The sequence below is a fragment of the Lactuca virosa genome, chromosome 1, assembly GCF_052849685.1.
Source record: "Lactuca virosa cultivar CGN04683 chromosome 1, Lactuca_virosa_CGN04683_v6, whole genome shotgun sequence".
Lineage (NCBI taxonomy): Eukaryota > Viridiplantae > Streptophyta > Magnoliopsida > Asterales > Asteraceae > Lactuca > Lactuca virosa.
This window is the reverse complement of record NC_136426.1, coordinates 128,105,816-128,122,752: the sequence shown is the minus strand read 5'-3', so window position 1 is coordinate 128,122,752 and position 16,937 is coordinate 128,105,816.

Sequence of the window (16,937 nt, the reverse complement as noted above, 5' to 3'; positions counted from 1 at the left end):
TGAGAAACACAAGTGCTCCTGAATTCTGACTTTGTTGTCCCAAAAGGGGACAACCAGCTTCCATGAGATCTTTTCCTAAGAGCTTCTGATGCAAGGATCACACTCACAAGTCCGAAAACATGAGCCTAACAGCAACTCCCTTGAACTCACTTTCTGACCAATCCCTTACACCTCCCAATCATGACATATTTCACCAATTCGTGTTCTAATAATCTAATAAACTTACTCTGCATCTCCTTTCGACCCACTGTGCTGAAACAACACATCAATTCAGCTGCTGATTCTCTGAGCAGGATACTCAGTTCACTCAAGGGACCGCTCTAATGATGGTTGGCGACCTAAATCCAACTCCACAAGATGTGTTTCCAATCATGACTCTCAGCATGCAAAGTGGCATATGACGATCAACCGATAATAATAACCAGGAAATCACATAGAAACTAAACTGAAAATAACATCTCACAAATACGAATGCAAGATTCAGAAGCATATACATAAATAAATGATATAGCATGAAGAAAACGAAAATTGAACATACCCACGATAGCATCGAATGAAACTCTGGCCTCCCTGCCTACAACTGCAATGCCCGGATCCTCACTGCTGGAGCATCTGCTCTGCCCTCGCAACCATCAGCAATCCTAAAAGTAATTGGAGCAGGTGCACTCACTGCTCCACTCAACAACCACGGATAGTTGGCCTTCTTGCGGCCTACTACTGATTGTAGTGAAAACACATCGGAATCGAGCCTCGAGGACAATCCCTGCTAAAATGACCAGTCTGAACACAACTGAAACAACCCTTTCCTTTTCATGACAGCTCCCCTCGTGGGTCCTCCCACACTTGGCACAACGGCCTCGACCCTAATGGCTTCCCAATCGCAAATATTGAATCTTGGGCCTCTTCACCTGGCCCACTACGGTCTGAATTTGCTCTGATCCGCACTTCAACCGAAGCTGCAACTCAATCTCATGTTCCCAGGCTCTAGCAATCATATCCTCTAAGATCTTGCAGCTGGACATGCTCACAAATTCCCTAATATCGTATCGTAACATATCATGATACCTCGTCTTCTTCATCTCCTCGTCCGCAGCGTACTGCGGAACCAATAAAGTGATGGGTTTTAGGTACAACAAATAAACTAGAAAACAATTCCTAAGTTCACATGCAACCTACTTTGGATCTATGTTTTAACTATTGAACATACAACTTTGAATTGCAAAACAAGAACCCTAGAGGAGAGAGGCTATTTTCGAAAATAGTAAACTAGGGTTTAGGAGTTACATACCTTTCAATTGTTATAGCAAACAATTGATAATCCTCTTGATCTTGATCTTGATCTTGATCTTCTTGGAAGCTTAGCACCACAAATGTAATGCCTCTAATGGAATCACACCCAAGAACTAGCAAGAAGGAAACTTGGAGGAGAGAGGATGGAGAGAGTATGCAATTTCGGCCTTAGGGTTTCTTCCAAAGAAATCAGTACCCAAAATGTGAGCCAGGAGGCTCCTTAAATAGTTGAGGGAACTAGGGTTTAGGGAAAACCCTAGTTATCCTTTGCTTAGGGCCTAAGCAAGACCCAAGGCCTTATCTTGAACCCCTTGGACGAATTCTCCAGGGTTTCCCCTAGGGTTTTCGTCCACCCCCTTCCAAGGGAGTTCTGGATCCTTCCACTCAACTATCAGTTAATTGCAAACTAGTCCCTGCACTTTATAATTAATTCTTTTAACCCCAAAATCAATTCTGATTAATTTCTGGCTAACAATTAATTAAACATAATGATTTCTAATTAATATATTAATCCATTAACATATTAATAAATCATTTATATATATATTAATTTATTAATCTTATAAATTAATATCTCTCCTTTCATAATTTCCTTGTCCAGTTACCTGGTGCACTATCAACCAAATTCCAAACTTGGTTGTCATACATGGACTTAATCTCGCTATCCATTGCCTCTTTCCACTTGGAAGCCTCTGGGCCTGCCATTGCGTCCTTATAAGTGACTGGTTCATCTAAGTTTACCAGTGTTCTGTCACTTATGAATGTGTCACCATCTGAAGTAATATGAAACCCATACAACTCAGGTGGCACACTCACCCTAGTGGATCTTCTAAGAGGTAATGAGTTATCAATTGGTTCAACAGGAACTGTTTCCTCTGGTTGAGTGCTAGTGTCATCTAAGGTTCCTTCATTTGCTGACTCTTGAATTTCTTCAAGGTCAATAGTGCTCCCACTGTCCTCTTTGAATATGAGCTCTCTTTCAAGAAAGACTCCTCTTCGTGCTACAAAGACCACGTTCTCACTAGGCCTGTAGAACAAATATCCAAAAGACTGCTTTGGGTAACCAATGAAAAGACATTTCTCACTTCTAGCTGCTAGCTTGTCGTGAGTCTCTCGTCTTACGAAAGCTTCACAACCCCAGACTTTAATATGTGCTAACGAGGGAACTTTCCCTGTCCACATTTCGTGAGGTGTTTTGGCATCCTTCTTTGTAGGGACAAGATTGAGGATGTGGGCGGCTGTCTCTAAGGCATACCCCCAGAAGTGAATGGGAAGCGAAGCCCGACTCATCATAGAACGAACCATGTCTAACAAGGTTCGATTACGCCTCTCAGCTACACCATTTAACTGTGGTGTCCTAGGAGGAGTCAATTGTGAGACTATCCCACATTCTTTCAGATAGTCATTAAACTCGATACTAAGATACTCCCCGCCTCTATCGGATCTAAGTATCTTTATCTTTCTGCCCAATTGATTTTCGACTTCATGCTTAAACTCTTTGAACTTTTCAAAAGTTTCTGACTTATGCTTGATCAAGTAGATATATCCATATCTACTATAATCGTCAGTGAAAGTCACATAGAATCGATTAGCATCTCTTGTAGTTGATCTGAAGGGCCCACACACATCTGTGTGTATGAGATCCAACAGACCTTCACCTCTTTCACAAGACCCTGTGAATGGTGATTTTGTCATCTTTCCCAAAAGACAAGATTCACACATATCATCTGATTTTAGGTCAAATGATTCCAACACTCCATCCTTTTGGAGTTGGGCTATGCGTTTCTTGTTAATGTGTCCAAGACGACAATGCCACAAGCATGCCTTGTCTACACTATTAGACAAGTCAATATTAAGTACACTATTTCCTAGGCTATCAACACAAGTCACTGTTTCATACACACCATTACAAGGCAAAGCTTCAAACATAAAAACACCATTCTTATAAACAGAAATTGAACCATTCAAATCATTAAAAGAATATGTAAAACCTTGTCTGAACAATGCATGAAATGAAATAATGTTTCTCGTCATCTCAGACGAATAGCAACAATTTATTAAATCTAATCTAACATCATTACTAAGCAGAAGCTGATAAACTCCGATCTTGGTTACTGGTGAAGACTTTCTGTTTCCCATGATCAGGTTTATCCTTCCTCGCTCTATCTCCTCACTTTCCTTTAGACCCTGCAAATCAGAACAGATATGAAAACCACATCCTGTATCAAGGACCCACGAATGAGAAGATAATGAGTTATCAGCAGAAATAGTGTAAATACCTGCCGAAGATGGCTTCACTTTGCCATCCTTGATATCTTGCAGATATTGTGGGCAAGATCTCTTCCAATGCCCCTTTTGGTTGCAGTAAAAGCAAACTGCCTCTTTTGGATCAGAAACATGGGGAGTGGAACCATTGGGCTTAGCCATTGGGCCATTACTAGATGACCCAGCTTGAGCCTTGCTCTTCCAGTTTTGCTTAGGAGGACTTTTCCTCTTTTTCCCCTTTCCCTGTCCAATAACCAAAACAGGGGCACTCGTAGGTGTGGAGGGTATACTTTTACCCTTCATCCCTGCCTCAGCTGTCTGCAACAAGTTGTGCAATTGGGCCAAGGTCTGCTCAGTATTGTTCAAATGGTAAGTTAGAATAAACTGACCATAACATTCAGGAAGTGAGTTCAAGACCATGTCAATGGCCAATTCCTCATCAAAGTGAATATTAAGCTTGACCAAACGCTCTATGTAGTGTTGCATTCTTTGCACATGTGACACAACCAACTCCCCATCTTTCATCTTGCAAGCCATGAGTGACTTGACTACTTCGAACTTTTCTTGACGAGCTCGCTTATGGTACTTTTCCATAAGGTCCTTGTTCATCTCGAAAGGCCAGTAGTCCTCATAGTACCTCTGCAGTTCTAGGGACATAGTTGCCACCATGATGCATGCCACTTTGGTAGCATCATCGTAATGTTTCTTGTAGGCAGCAAGATCTTCAGGAGTAGCTTCATTCTCATCAAGCTCTTTGAGCTCCTTTTCAAGAACATATTCTTTGTTCTCGAAACGAAGAGCCATCTTGATGTTGCGCATCCAATCGTTATAGTTTGAGCCATCCATAATGACTTTGGAGCAGATATTGAGCAAAGAGAAGTTTTGGTTGGAGGAGGACGAAGCAGAAGTGTTTCCAGGAGTAGACATATGAAAAGAAAGAAAGTTTTAGTTAGATTTCAAGATACCTTAATAGAATAACCCAAAGATATAATATCAAGGTTAGGATCCAACTATGAAGATTCACAACTTAGAAATGGGATGCCGAGATCCAAGTGCAAATTTCATAAAGGTAGGTGAATGACGATTCACCAATTCCACCATTAGACGAAACAAACGAAGTGAAATTCCTAATTCTTTTGAGATACATTGAAACTATTCAATGGCATGTTTTGATCTCAGATTATGCTCTTCTATTTGTGACTGGGATGCCGAGGATCACAAACAAGATGTGAATAACCATGCAAATGTGCTTGGTAACCTCATTGTCTTTATCATTAACTATTGATGTGCTGGTAAACCACACACGCTCCATCAAAATGACAATTATGAGATACCCATTACTACTCTTTATTAGTGCCCTTTAGTGTGCTGGTTAACCACACACGCTCCACTAACGACCAATAAAGCATAATGTGTAATTTCATGGATTAGCATACTTTTCACATTTTTCCTAAAGTAACTAGAGTTGGGATTTTAAAAATAATGTTCTAGTACTTTCTTTAATGTCATTATACTTTTAATGAGAAGTAGTTGTCCTATCAAATCCGTTCTGCTAACGACCCTCCACTAATCAAGGAAGCGGTGGGTGAGAGTGGACACCCATTCAACTACCATTTTATAGGCAGTTTCCTTATACCCCCCTTATAGATTAGCTTCGTGAATGAGGCATACTAGCGATTTGACTGACCATATTCTTATACATATATAATATTAAACTTTTAATCATAATACATATATAGGGTGTGTTTTAAAACATTTTAAAACTTCAAGGGTTTATATAAATTTCGAAATTCAAACTATTAAATTTAAATTTAAATAAACCAATTAACTAGATTTAATATTTATCTTTTAATTAACTATTAATCAAATTATTAAATCTTGTAAGGATTATCTAATTAAATTAATCCATTAATTTAATCCTAATCCTTATCCCTCTAAATTTCGAAAAATAGGGTAAGGATAATTATCCAATTAATCTAATTAAGTAACAATTATCCAAAACAAGAAACCCTAGTTATCCTCTAGCATATTTCGAAATTCACAAGGGAGTAGGCTAGGGTTTTCAAAACCCTAACCCTAATTTCGTTTAGGGTTCTTTGGAGGCTAGGGTTTTCGAAAACCCTTCAATCCAAAACCCTAATTTCGAAAATTTGGCCTTTAGGGTTTAATGGCTATAAACCCTAATTTGCAATTCAACTATTATAGCAATTCAATTTAAAACAAACAATGGCTCTGATACTACTGATGGGTTTTAGGTACAACAAATAAACTAGAAAACAATTCCTAAGTTCACATGCAACCTACTTTGGATCTATGTTTTAACTATTGAACATACAACTTTGAATTGCAAAACAAGAACCCTAGAGGAGAGAGGCTATTTTCGAAAATAGTAAACTAGGGTTTAGGAGTTACATACCTTTCAATTGTTATAGCAAACAATTGATAATCCTCTTGATCTTGATCTTGATCTTGATCTTCTTGGAAGCTTAGCACCACAAATGTAATGCCTCTAATGGAATCACACCCAAGAACTAGCAAGAAGGAAACTTGGAGGAGAGAGGATGGAGAGAGTATGCAATTTCGGCCTTAGGGTTTCTTCCAAAGAAATCAGTACCCAAAATGTGAGCCAGGAGGCTCCTTAAATAGTTGAGGGAACTAGGGTTTAGGGAAAACCCTAGTTATCCTTTGCTTAGGGCCTAAGCAAGACCCAAGGCCTTATCTTGGACCCCTTGGACGAATTCTCCAGGGTTTCCCCTAGGGTTTTCGTCCACCCCCTTCCAAGGGAGTTCTGGATCCTTCCACTCAACTATCAGTTAATTGCAAACTAGTCCTTGCACTTTATAATTAATTCTTTTAACCCCAAAATCAATTCTGATTAATTTCTGGCTAACAATTAATTAAACATAATGATTTCTAATTAATATATTAATCCATTAACATATTAATAAATCATTTATATATATATTAATTTATTAATCTTATAAATTAATATCTCTCCTTTCATAATTTCCTTGTCCAGTTGCTAGGTTGAGGGCAACCCAAAAGGACTGTGCTGCTATCAATTCAAGTACATACCAATTATAGTTATGGGCTTAGACACCTAATCCAACATAAAGCCCTCTCCCTAAATTTGGCAGTGATCTCTGCCACAATCTCAGTCGTCTAGCGAATGTCCTGATGGAAATCTAACCTTCGACCCTTCGGGGCAGAAGCTCGTCCGGAAAGCATTCACCATGTCCGCTAACCACTTCCTACTAGCAATGGGGTCCTTCTCCACAAAGAACTCGGGAGCTCCACAAAGCACGAAACTTGCGGAAAGAAAGAGTGTGAACTTCCACAATAGCCATAATCTCAATGTGGAACGTGCCCAAGTTCTAGCCTAAAATCTCCATAGTCTCCTCCTTGACCGTACCGAAGATCACATGAATCTGCTCCAAAATACCACAGGTGATCTCCAACATAACAAACCCGCGTATCCTCTCATCAATCGGCTCAGCACCCAAGCCTAAACCTAAACCTAAACCAGAACCTCCTCCACGATTGCTCATCATGATACTAAAAAGCAACCACACAAATGATCAGAACATACCCAAAGAATCCTCATCCTCTAGGCTTCCTAGATTCTCCGTGACTTTCCTTGATTCGAGTATGGATCATGTGCTTTCATTAGTACGGGCCTAATACTACCTTCCACACCTATACATACTTTCCTCAAGAATTATCTCGAATCCTCCAAGTCACATTCTCAAATCGGTACTCCAAGTACTCGCTAAACAATACATCCACACCCACTAAAACACTTCCTAGGCTCTCCTAGGTTCCCGACCTCACCCTGTCATCGGCTGCTGAAGAACTCCTACTAATTTCAGCTAATTACTTCATGAACACAATCACATGCCACAAAGCTTTGATAATCCTCCACTAAAAGACTCATCCCTACAGCAGTTAGACTCAAATGATAGTTGCGTAGTAAGGTCAATCAATCATTCTGATATTATTTAACCTATGCAACATGTGACTTAACATATTCACTTAATAGTTAAATCACATCATCAAGAGTCCCACAAAGTACAAAGCAAGCAACATTAGTGCAGTAACACTCCAAGCCATAAACCAAACAGAGGACATCTTAAACTCACTAGCTACCATTAAAGATTCCAAATCTAACATAACATCCAATTCCTCTTAGGTTACAAGGCATCTCATATCAGGCCAATCTATCTAACATCAGAAATCCATTATAGCATGCGCTTCTAAAAGCTCAACCAACAGGTATATAAAGGCATCTCTCCTAGCATTATATCATGTAATCTTGAGCAGATCCTTAGCCCTAATCTAGCATGCAATTCTCATAACATATAACATAACATCATGTATGAGTATTATGGGAATCACTTACTTGAGCTCGGCGGATTGCATGCATCACACCCCTTTTTTCTTTATGAGACATCTTCTTAGAAAAATTATTTTCTTTTGAAAAGATTACCAATTCCTTGGTTTGAGTTCAGACACACCCGAGAGTGTGCCCGAATCCCTCAAACCAAGGCTCTGATACAAACTTGTAACATCCCAAAAATTCAATGTAAATTTTCATTTTAATATCATTTAAAACCATACAACGAGTTGTTCCAAAACCAAACAATGTGATTATATTATTTAAACATCAAAATAAAAACCATAAATAGTCAATTCGGAAAACATTGGGGGATGTTGTGTAGTCATGCCAGACCCTTCCCTTTCGAACCGGAAGTACCTGAAACCATAAACATAAACCGTAAGCACAAAGCTTAATGAGTTCCCCAAAATACCACATACCATGCATATAATGGGCCCTTCCTGACATCCATCGGGCCCCGCCGGGTACAAATCTGACCGTAACATGCCATAGGCCCCGCCCAACACATTCATCAGTCCCCGCCTAGCATCGGGCCCCGCCCAATATACATACAAACATATACAATACATGCAAGAGTCACACAGATAACAAGAATTCTGGTAATAATAATCTATCGGCCGACATTGATTCCTTCGACCCGCTAAAACACTGTGAGAAGACTCACCTCAATCCGATGTCAACAAAACACACACTCGAGTTGTTGTTACTCCGACTTCTCACACTGAACATATCCAAGATCAATCCTAATCAATAATTAGGGTAATAACCCAAAATCCAAGGTCCTACTCTTATTCTATCATACTAAGGGCAAAAGACCAATTTACCCTTCCCATACCTGACCTAACAGTACATGGCCCAAAACCCAAATGACCCAAAGTCTAAACATGGGCCATAAGTGTATCTCGCTAGTATGCCCCGCGTACCAGCCCAATACACCCTACATATTGTGTGCCGAAGCCCAACGTACAACCCGTCACAGCGAGGAAATCGGGAAATCAACGTACTCCCTTGATGGCCAATTCTCACTTTTAGCACTTAATGCTTAAGACCAAATTGTCTAAATCACATATCTAACCTCTAAGGGATGTCGTAAGTCATAAAGTTCCTGACTTTATGACTTTGCATGGCTTAATGGGGTCCAAACCAAAGTCCTAAATGCATAACTTGTCCAAAAAGGCCACTAACTCATGCATGGAAGATGTTTACTCAGCAAGCTCCGATTTTTATAACCTAATGACATCAAAATGACTAGAAATTGGTCTCAAAGGTTCTGGAGTATCTTCTACTCTCAAGATCCAAATCATGGGACCAATGTATGATCATAACATGACCTAAGGCTAGATCTACATCAAATAACCATCAAGTTTGAAACTTTATACATCCAGAAGATAGATCAAGGTGAACAAGGCCTGGATCTACAAGCTCCAAGACAACCAACAATTCTCCAATGAGTTCTCCTTCTTCCAAATGCACCAAAAACCCACCAAAATCACTCAAAGGCTCAATAATCTTTCAGATGAGGCTAGGGTTTCATGGGAACAACTTAAGAGGATGGATGTTGAAGGTAAGGAGGGTTGGAAATGAATTAAGGCCTTTAAATAGGGTCCAAGACCCAAAATTAGGGTTTGAGTCTGGGTCGCATACGCCCATCGTACTCCTGGTAAGTGTACCAGATTGTCCTCCGCGATCAATTCCGCCCAGTACGCCCGACGTAGCCCTGTACGCCCAGTGTACTCGGCTTAACCCAAATTTTCATAACTTCAATCGGTCACAACTTTCGCGTCCCTAATCCGTTTTCGACATTCTTTATATGCTTAGAAAGGTAATGAAAAACCCTACAATCCTATCAAATCTCATCTGACTTAAAACCTTCCGAACTTAAATCATTTCATGAAAAATCTGAGGCATCACTTTCACCGTTATACCCTTGGGCTCCAAATCGCAAACTAAACTCTTGGATAACATAACATATATTACCCACATCTAAATGGGTCTAAACCCCTCTTTCCTCAAAGCATGAAGGCTTATGATCATTGATCTTTGGGCCACGTCCCCGAATTAAGAAACTAATTGAAACATGGTGTTACAAGTGTACTCAAAGTTGTAAAAAAACGTTCGACGTTAGCTAGTCGGTGGATTGGGGGTTAAGGGATTAATCGGCTAGGCGGAGATTAATCGGGGACCCTAAATTGCTAATTCGTTGAATTTTAAAAAATTAAATATGACTAATATCATAACAGAGTTTATAAATACCACTAATATCATAAAAATAGGTTAAAATCTAATTTTTTTTTATCTTGATCTCAATGAGAGCTAAGTAAATTAAGATCTTCCGAAGATCATAGGATCTACCTCGAGATCATATGATTTTACTATGATTTTATTCCACCATTTCCCTTTAATTCAGTGGTATGACAATCTAAACCGTTGAATGTAACGCCCACAGATTCGGGCTAGTCAATTTAAGGACAATGAGCGTCAAAAATGACTTTTTGATGGAAGATTATTTAGAAGGAGTAATCTTAACTAAGTTGTAGTATATGTTACAAGGATTCTGTACATATAAAGAACGCTGAAATCCGAGTTATAACGAAGAAGTTATGACCCGTTGAAGTTTCGCGACAGAACCGGCACGACACAACGCGACGTAAATAGTGAATTTATGATAGATCGATATTTGGCCTTAGCGATCTAAACGAAAGTCTTATAATACGTTAAACCGAGAGCGTGCATAAAAAGAACGCCCAAATCTGACTTCGTATGAGGAAGTTATGATTTTTCGAAATTTCGGCTTAGTAGTATGCAGCCCGAAATTCGAATAATAGATCGAGCGGTTTTTAGCCGACACAACCTAAACGAGAATCGAATATCTCGTTAATAGTAGCGTAACGATAAAAAGACAGACGAAAACGGACATCGGATGAAGAAGTTATGAAATTTTAACGGACTTTTCCTGTCCCGGCCCGTTAAAAATATAATATTAATATAATATTAAAAATAAAGTCAAAATTAGCCGATGGAGTCTAAACGAAAGTTGTAGAGCATAATTTCACTACGCGTGTATATAAAGAACGTCAAAAACGGAGCTCGTATGCGAAAGATATGAATTTTTGAAGTTCGGAGCACAAACTTCAAGAATTTGACTGCATTCACGACGTGAACACAGTGTTCACGACGTGAACTCAGTGAACGACGCGTTTCGAGGCTAGAAGACACACAGAAAGCCTAGGGGATGACCAGGATCAAAGTCACGACGTGAACATACATGGTTCACGACGTGAGAGTCGATTTTTCAGCCTATAAATAGAAATTGAGTCCTCCGGGTTTATGTTACCAATTCTCATTTCTCTTTCACTTTAAACACTCTTTTAGCCTACTTTTAACCCCCCCCAAGCCCCGGTATTATCCTCGACAACCGAAGCAAGTCCCGACGCCCCGAAGATCCCGAGAAAAAGAGTTTTCGAGTCGAAACTCTGTCCGCGTGAAGCCTGGTTTTTGAGAAAACATCTTGGTTTCATCGAAGAATATTGTTTTAAGGAACGAAGTACTATCCAATCGTCTTCTTAACAAGTGAGTGTATAGTCACTTTCATCTTACACATAGATATGAAGTATTTTATATAAAATACGTGGTATGTGTATATATGTTGTTTGTTTATTTGAGATGGATGTTGAATGAATGTTTTATACATGGTTAAAATGATTTAAAATGTATATGTATATATATATATATATATATATATATATATATATATATATATCTACAAATATGTTGGGTAAAACATGGGTAGATGAAAGAATGTTTTATACAGATTTTTGAACTGTATATGTATTTATATCTACGAATATGTTGGGTAAAACATGGGTAGATAACGAATGAGGGATGAAAGACGGAATAGATGTACGTTGGTAGCTATGAATTTAGTATCGTATAGATGTACGTTGGTAGCTATGGATTTAGTACAGTATAGATAAATATTGGTAGCTATGGAATTAGTACCTTGACAGCTATGGACTTAGTGCTTGTTGTATAAATCTTGGGCAGCGATGGACTTCATGCCTATTCCTTTGGTTACCTTGGCAACTATGGACTTAGTGCTTGCTGTATAAATCTTGGGCAGCGATGGACTTCATGCCTATTCCTTTGGTTACCTTGGCAGCTATGGACTTAGTGCATGTTGTATAAATCTCGGGCAGCGATGGACTTCGTGCCTATTCCTTAGATCAATCCTTAGGAATGAAGGATAGATGATTCTTAGGGTAGATCCTTAAGATTAAAGAAGATAATGGGGATGGGTAATTGGGCTGATTGTTTGATGATTAAATATAATAATTATATTATTGTGGGTTGAAAACCCTATGTACTCACCAGGTTTCCCAACCTGATCCACTCAGTTTATTTGTATCACAGGTGTCGATATGAAACTACTTTACACTGAGAGATTTAAAAGAGATGTAGTTCACTAGTGTAAATGAATGTAAGGTTTGTTTATGCTTATGTTTTAGTATTGACAATGACATCCCAAATGTTTTAAATGAATAAAATACATTTCTTCGGAAATACTTTGATAAAGTATTTATCATGGATTTTCTGGGAACAAATTCCGCAACATTTTTATTAAAAGGGTACTCTGATTTTTATAAAGCATAAACAAAATCGGTCTTTTCTGGCCGTGAAATTGGAGATGCCACGTAGAACATAGAAATTGGATTTGAAATTTGACACCAAATATCACACAAAGCCATAGAGGCCCTCCCACTTTGTCCCTTTAACTTAAAATCGAAAAAACATCGCACCAAGTGTTAGTCAATAATCAAAATTGAGATACAACTTTGGTTTTGAATTTGTGATTTACAAATATTCGAAGGATGTTGTCATAAAACATCTGTAACAAAAAAAAAATCATAAAACAAGTCATTTCCATTAATCCCACATATAATTCCCAAATAAACGAGTTTAATTTTGACTTTAAGTTAAGTTTGTAATTGGTGCAATATCTTGAGCTTGCTTTGCCATGATTGTAGAAATTATTTTATTATCTTTTAAGTGATGATTGATCTTCCTATCTTATTTTACTTTTACGACAGCGTTCGTTTAATTTTTTTATGTATTTTTAAACCATGAACTCCTTACTATATTAGTATTTTACTTTTATTGGTTGTTTGTGAATTCCGATTTCTTGAAAAAGTTCATACATCAAAATTCTTTTTTTGAAAACGAAGATTACCGGAAGTGTAACGACCGTCTTTTGAGGTATTATTTATTAATTATTTCTTAAATTATTGATGGGCCAATACGGATAAAAAGGACTATTGGATTGGACTAAGCAAATGGGCCAAAAGATTTGGGCCGCCCATAAGACGTACGATGGGCGTAGAGGCGTGCACTGGATTCGGGGGGAGGGGGGCACGTACGCGCAACGTACATGAGCAGATGCCAAAACCCTAATTTTTAGGGTTTAAGACATATAAATACCCCATTATAGCCACCCCCTGACCTCCTTACCAGCCCCTCACCCTCAGAAAACCCTAATACGCCTCATACTCCATTGTTGTGTGTGTTTGACCTCTTCAGCTTGTTTTTTGTGAAGAAAAGCTTGGAAGAAGTGAAGAGGAATTGGAGAAGAAGAACTTTAGTATCTTGAGCTCAAGGATCTGAGACTATTTCATCTTTTGGCACTCAAAGGATGTATAAAGCTCCTAACTTTCCTCTTAGAAGCTTAGATCTAGGATTATGGAGTTTTGGACCTTTTTAGGTCCAAAGGTTGGATCTTTATCATGCAACTTCGTTTTTGAGCTTAGGGTTGCCACCATTGGAGCTCAAAGCATTCCTTTAGCAGTAAAGTTTCAATCTTTGAGGCTTTTATGGAACCATGCATGAGATCTAGTCATTTCCATGGAGTTAGTTGCTATTGTTCTATGTCTGGGTTCATTTGGTGGGTTGCAAGCCACCAAGTGATCGACTTTATGGATTAGGAAGTTAAAAAGGACTTGGATCTGTAGTTATAGCCTCTGGAGTTGAGTGTTAAGTGCTTAATGGGAAAAGTAGCTTAACAGGGTAGTACGCTGGGCGTACGAGCGAGTACGCGCAACATACAAACCATGCAGCAGGTACGCCATGCGTATAGAGGATTACGCCCCGCGTACTCGACAATATTGGGATTTTACCTTTTGGGCCTTGGTTTGGGCCAACTATTGGACTTATCAGTTATTGGGCCTTAGTGGGCCATCAGAAGTCAGATTTGGGACCAAGGACATGATTGGGCTTAGGGAAGGCCCATTTGAGAAGTTGGGCCCAATTTAGAAAATTGGGCCATTAGTGGGCCTTAGTGGGCCATGAGTGGACTTATAAGGATTAGTTGGAATTGGGCCTTGGATATGGTCCAAAGTTAGAGCAGGGGTAAAATGGTCATTTTACCCTTAGTGGGATTCTCACTTTTCTGACTAAGTATTATTGTATAGAGTTAGCCGGGGAGTCGTGGGATCAGCCAACAAAGATTCCTCACACACGAGTTCAGCATCCAGTTTGAGAGGTGAGTCTTCTCCTATAGGAACGGGTCTAAGGCACCAAGGCCGGCCCGTTTATGTGTGATAGTATGTGTCGGGGTTAGCCCGATGTAGATTTTATGTTCCAGGCTTCGGTCTGATGTCGGGGCAAGCCCGAGGAAGTTGGTATGCTTGATGTCTTTGTGATTCTTGTATGTGTCTGATTATGTGTTCCGGACTTTGGTTTGATGTCGGGGCAAGCCCGAGGAATGTTAGCTTTCATGTTATGTTTATGTTTATGTTCATGTTATGCTTGTTGATATGATATATATACCGGACTTCGGTTCGATGCCGGGTGGGGCCCGATGCAGGGGCGGGTCCCAAGTTATGCCGGATTTGTCCGATGCCAAGCGGGGCCCGATGTAGTGGGCTAGGACCAATATGTGATTATGTGTATGGTATGTGCTTACAGTTTTCAGTTTTGGTTTCAGGTACTTCAGCTAGCAAAGGGAAGGGCTCGGGATGATCGCATGGCATACACCATAGTTTTTCTAGCCTAGGAGATTTAATCTGATATTTGTTATGAGTTCATGATATGTTGACAGATACTACGATATTTTGATATACTTGGTTTATGATTTTATATGATGATGATGATGATATTTATGATTTTACATCATGAGCTCTGAACCAAGTCAAGCAGCTGATGGCAGAGAGTGGGTTGGTGATTACCCTAGGGCAAGCCTAGGAAGAGTTTAGTATGAGATCAGCAGTAGTAGTAGTATAAGGGACTTGGTGGAGTCAAGGCAGTTCTTGAGGAAAGTACGGATAGATATGGAAGGTAGTATGGGCTCGTACTACTGAAAGCAGAGGATCCGTACTCGAATCAAGGAGGGCTAAGATGAATCCAGGAAACTTGTAGTATGTTAGATCCCTCAAGATCTGATGAGTATACTGATGTTTGTTATGATGTATTTTCAGTATGGTGGTTCTACGCCCTAGGCCGACTGGCACTTCAGGTGACGGATCAGGCTCGGGCTCTGGATCCGAGCAGATGGATGAGCAGACGAGGGAGTTTATTTTGTCTGAGATCACACGTAGCATTCGCGATCAGACTCGTGTGATTTTTGGATCGGTCAAGGAGGGTATTTAAGAGCATCTGGATGAGAAGCTGAGCGCTTTCCGCACTGAGATATCGGCCATGATGGGATCGCGCACATTGAATTTCAGGGAGTTCAGAGCTTGTGGAGCTCCCGACTACCATGGGGCTCGGGACCCCATTATGAGCACCAGATGGTTGGCAGATGTCGCCAACGCATTCCGCACTAGCAGATGTCCCGAGGGGGACAAGGTTAGGCTTATGTCCTGTCTCCTAAAGGACAGGGCACGTGACTGGTGGGAGGAGGTTGGGAGAGCTATTGGTGATGATACAGTGTTGGATGTGATGACCTGGTGTGATTTCACGACCAGGTTCAGGGCCGAGTTCGCACCTGTTATTGAGGTGCAGCAGCTTGCTAGGGAGTTCCAGGATCTCCGACAGACGACTGAGACAGTGGCAGAGATTACTGCCAAGTTCAGGGAGAGGGCCCTTCTCGTTCCACAGTATGTGGCGGCGAGGAGATGAAAAAGGCCCGATATCATGAGATGTTGAGGAGCAATATCAGACAGTTTGTGAGCCGCTCCAGCTGCAGGACGCTGGAGTATATGATAGCGAGGGCTCGTGAGAGAGAGATTGATTTAGATATGGAGAGGAAGAGGAAGCCAGAGGCGATGTCTGGCATGGAGAGTTCGGGCAAGAGGCCCAAGGTGTCTGACCACAGGTCTAGGGGTCAGCAGAGCCGCAGCCGTTGTGGAAAATGCGGCAAGTTGCACGATGGGGTGTGCAAGGCAGGGAGTTCCAGCTGATTCAAGTGCGGCCGAACTGGGCATATGAGTAGGGATTGTACAGCTACTACCACCACCACTACAACATCTGATCTGAATTGCTTTCATTGCAATCAGAGGGGACACAAGAAGTCCCAGTGTCCAAGTCTAGCATCAGCAGGACAGGTGGTGGCACCCGCTCCTACCACTTTGAGGATTACAGACGGCCGTCAGGGTCGGGCAGAGGCGCCAGTGGCGAAGAGCAGAGCCTTCCGGTTGACAACAGAGGAGGCACGTGCAGCCCCTGATGTGGTTACGAGTATGTATCTTCTCCATTATCTCTTTATTATTTCTGATTATTACTCATGTTTGTGTGCTTATGTATAGGATCGTTCTTAGTGAACGACATATCAGCTATGGTACTGTTTGATTCGGGAGCTACCCGATCTTTTGTGTCGCTCGCACTTAGCAATTGATTTAGTAGAGCTCCGGGGGAGATGGATTGCCCACTTGATGTAGAGATAGTCGATGATAGGACCGTCAGGGTTGCGAGGGTTCATAGAGGGTGTACACTACAGTTATTCGATCAACAGTTTTAAGTAGATATGGTTCCTATTCCTCTGCGTGGGAATAAGGTT